Source organism: Palaemon carinicauda, chromosome 45, assembly GCF_036898095.1.
Source record: "Palaemon carinicauda isolate YSFRI2023 chromosome 45, ASM3689809v2, whole genome shotgun sequence".
Classification (NCBI taxonomy): Eukaryota; Metazoa; Arthropoda; class Malacostraca; order Decapoda; family Palaemonidae; genus Palaemon; species Palaemon carinicauda.
In genome coordinates, this window is record NC_090769.1 from 44,830,261 (window position 1) to 44,835,260 (window position 5,000).

The following is a 5,000-nucleotide window of genomic DNA, read 5'->3' on the forward strand; positions in this document are numbered from 1 at the left end:
GATATGTAGATAGAATACCTAAGCTTGATACAATTAAGCTTCTAGAAGATGAACACAGAGAAACATTTCCAATTAATTATAGGAATCGGTTTATCTCTCTTAGAGACTAAGAGACAAAGAGCAGATAATTAATGAAGAATGGTGTGATATTAAGATCATATATCAGTCAGACGGTAGTAAAGTTTTAGGAGATGTAGTTACAAGGAGAAAGCCATGAATATCAAATGATACTTGGGATACTACAAAAAGGAAACAAAGACAGAAATTGATTGTTGAAAGTTCCCGAGGAAGTAATAAAATTTACGAGGTAGAACATGCTAGGTATTCCAGTATTGATAGCGAGGTCAAAAGAAAAGCCAGGAATGACTGGAGAGAATATTCAGACAAGAACTTAGATAACTCTGACAAAGCTATGAATTCAGAGAGTGGCTATGATGTAAGAATTGCTCATAGAATTATTAATGAAATCTTGACTGGGTTAAAGAAGAAGCTTATACACTTCAAAATGAGAGATGGCTCTGTTATAACAACATAGGCAATGTTGGATGGAACACTTTAGTGAGGTCATGAAGATTAGATAAGAAGGGAATAATTTAATTGATACATCTGAAGCTGTTGAAGACCTTGATGTGCCCATGAATGAATTCAGTGTGTTTGAGGTCGAAGATATTAAAAAAGTCAAGCGCTGGAAAGCCCCTGAATTTGATGAAATAACTGCTGAGATGATATTGGGTAAAAATGAATTGACTCCCAGAATACTTTCAAGATTATTTTATAGAATGTGGCGTGAAAAGGCAAAACGTGATGAATGAGAGCTAGGAGTGTTGGTGAAAATAGTAAAATCAAAAGGAGATCTGGCTAATTTCTACAATTAAAGAGGTATAACACTGGCGTCTGTTATCATGAAAATATATGGTATGCCTATTCTAAAGAGACTAGAGTGAAAGATTGATGAAAAGCTGAGAGACGAGCAAGCAGGATTTTAAAAAGGCAGATGTACTGACAAAATTTTTATTTTAGGATATTTTGTACTGTAATGTTTAAAATATAAAAATCCACTTTTGATGGCATTTGTTGACCATGAAAAATCCTTTGATAGTCTACACCGGCCAATTTTGTGGAAAGTCCTGCTTATTATGCAATTTCTCGTAAACAGGTACAGTTGATCAAGTCTGTTCATGTGCATAGCACGTGGAAATTTAATGTTACTGGAGTCCTATCGAGTGAATTTCCAGCTACCAGTGGGAATGTGCTGTCATCTATGTTGTTTATCCTTCTCATGGATTTTGTAATGCTAACAGTTGGGGATGTTGGAGAAATATTGGACTGGATTGGTAATAGGATATATTAGCTGACATAGAGTATGCTGATGACACTTCCTTATCAGCAGAGCACCTCAGGACTTGCAAAGCTTACTTACCAGAATGCATGAAATATCACATGAGGTTAGGCTCAAGATAAATAGAAGAAAGACAGAAATGGAAGATGAAATATCATTGGAAGGAGAAAGGATTAATAAAGTTTAATCAGTTAGATATTAAGGAACTAGGATCTCTAATGCAGGCTCTTTAGACTTGGATTTTGATGAAACATTGAAGAAAGCTAATCAGACAATGGCTAGATTGAGTTAAATTTGGAAAACAAATCACCAGAAATTACATATAAAAATCGGGATATATATCAGTTTAGAGAGATCGGTCTTGTTGTGTTGACATTAGTGGTGGTATGACAATGAAACAATATCTAACAGATTTTGTAGATTTGAGAACAAACCTCTTGGAAGAATATTAGGAGTCAACGTGGCGGGACAAGATTAGAAATAAAACAGTAAAAGAGATCATTGGAGTGTCATATGTGTATGAGATCATGGTGAGGGGGAGATGGAGATTGTTTGGGCATTCTTATCGCGCTCCCCAAGAGGGATTAGTTCAGCAAACGTTTAACTGGGCTCCGCAAACCACTAGAAGAGTTGGAGGACCCAGGCCTGCATAGATGAGGACTATGAAGCGGGAAGTAAGAGATGATGAGTGCATAAGTATTGATTTAAAAGCTCAAGATAGAGACGAATGGTGAAATTTAACTGAAGCCCTTTCTGTCAATAGGCGTAGGATGAGATGATGATGATGATACACACACAAACAAATATATATATATATATATATATATATATATATATATATATATATATATGTGTGTGTGTGTGTGTGTGTGTGTGTGTGTGTGTGTGTGTGTGTGTGAAAAGAACCACCTGCGGTTCTTTTGCATCTGAGTATAACGTTCCCTTGGGATTTTTACATATATAAATCAATAATGTATGTGTGGGCGGTCTATAAACATATGATATTTAGCATTTACTTCGTTCATATACCTCTGAATATTAGGTAAAAATTTCTATTTGATTCTATTTTTCATTCTTTATTTCCATATTTATAAGACTTCCTAGATTTGTTTTGTTAGATATCTTTATCTGGTGTTATTTTCATGAATAATTTTCATTTCATGCATACCAAAAAAGTATATAAACTAATCATAATTGTAAGGCATAGATTCCTCTTTTTTGTAGAGTTTCTACGTTTCAGAGAGAGAGAGAGAGAGAGAGAGAGAGAGAGAGAGAGAGAGAGAGGAGAGAGAGAGTTCAAATTGCAACAATCGTTATAAACCTCAAGTACTGATGTACAGTACAATAAGAATATAAAGGTTGAATTACCCTTAGTGAATGGATCAACATAGATACAAATTTATTGTTTGATGGAAGTCTATTGCATGGCTACATAGATAGATTTAGAATTGTGATATGTTAGTTCAATCATTCACAGAGCTAAGCTAGAATTTATCGTGGAATCTGGTCTCCGTCGCGTCAAAGAATAAGTCATTTGATTATTCAATATAATCATAGAGATTCTAACCAGACGGTTATCTACAGTAGACGTATACATTTAAATGGACTCTCATAGCTTGTGTGCTGTCCATTTCAAGTAAATTGTTCATTGAAAGTACATGGAATAATAGTCTTAAAAATTTTCGTTTATTCCCGTGGTGATATTTATTGGGCAATGGCATGCCATACTTTCGTGCCGGTAGTGTCAGGTTTTTTTTCTTTACCACATATTTAAAAATACTGGATTAGAATCCAAAATTTTGGGGGTTTCATTATCTTTCTTTACTATCTGATTTTAATCACTGGAAATAATAACTATAACAACTGTAAAATTATGATCCTTCCTCTGTAAACTGTGGTGCCATTACAGATGAAACACTGATTATCTTTAGTTGAGGCCCCAGAAAAACGATATTTAGAATGACTTTCAATTTAGCCTCGTTATCTAATATTCAATTATGTATTTTACCTTTCCATATTTCATTCCGAACCTCTTCAGACTTAGGTGAGTCCTGAGTTCACTATGACTCTGGTTACAGTAAGAAATGACACATAAGAAATTAATATCTAGAGAGAGAGAGAGAGAGAGAGAGAGAGAGAGAGAGAGAGAGAGAGAGAGAGAGAGAGAGAGAGAGAGAGAGTTCCAGTTAATTGAATTAACTTGGAGAAAATCTCTCCGAACGTTTCTAATCGTTCATCAAATGACTCGCATTACTTGTGAGTTATCAAAGTTCGATGATGAAATGAATAAGGTTATGGCAATGAGAGAGGGACATTTGAACATGATAGTAATGGTATCAGTCCATATCATTCACGAGATCAGTCAACTGAAAGCAACAATGGCTGCTAATGTCCACACGCCAAGAATAGGATCACTTTGCACTTTACTTAATATCTCTCTCTCTCTCTCTCTCTCTCTAAACTTCTTCCCCATTCTTCCCTTCCTTTATAACTAACTTTCCTACTCGCACACTCATCCGTCTCCTCTACTCCTCCCTGCCCCTCTCCCCCCTCCCGGGCCCATGGAGTGTGTATCAGGTGGGCGTCCCCCAATCCGTGTGCAGCCTTCTCCCCAAAACATGTCTTCTCCCTAACAGGCGTGTGGAGAGAGGGGAATGACGCGAGGGGAAATTATGTGTCATTGTAAGCGTGACCTCCCTTGCCCTTGAATGACATATCAAGATTATTTGAGGGGAAGGAGAGGGACAGGGAGGGAGAGAGTGAGAGAGAGGCTGCGAATTTCTGATCATTTTATTACACTGGAGAAGTAAAAATGGTTGTCTTACTACCGAAAGAGTTGTTCACAAGGGTTTCTTTCCGTTCAATATTGGTGAAAGACGATAATAGAACGGCCCGATTCCTTCGGCTCTTTATTCTTTTCTTTCCTTTTCTTTTTTTTTTTTTTTTTTCTTTTTTTGCTACCCTATTTTAGTACTGCCTTTATGGGTAACTTGTAATTGTTTTGAGTGATAAACTCATATCAAACAGATATTTTCGAGAAAGTCGTTAAAGGAATATATGCTAATTAGGCTGCAAATTCATTCTTTATCCACAGAAGAATAACGCACATATCGCGTTTAAATGAAGAGAATTCTAAGAAAATTTGAATATTGGGAATTATGATTTTATAAGGCTTAAGACACATCAAAGTAGTTTTAAGAAAAATCAAGTAAAAGATATCAACCCGTGAGAAAAAATAAATTAAAAACTAATAAAAACATGATGTATTTACTGTGAGGTGGAGTGATTTGTGTCCTTAAAGAAGTTTTTTTTTTTCTTAGGGAAGGGAAACATCCTTTTGACAAGCGTTGGATAAAGACATCTGAACATAATAACGGCGTTAAATCGATTAAAATAATATCTCTTAGCTTTGGAAAATTTCCTAATTCCTTCTGAAATGAAGAAAATGTGTTTTTGATGAAGTAGGAAGATACTGAAACCTTTTCCATATGATGGAAACTTCGACGCTTCAGTCAGCAGCAAATGGTTGTGATTCTATCATTACTAGCAAGAGTAATACAGTTGTAAAATGTATTTCCAGGCAGAACCTCGCCATCACCTTGAAGATAACGAAACATTCCTCCACAGTTTAATATTTTCCTTGAGCACTTCCTCAGACCTT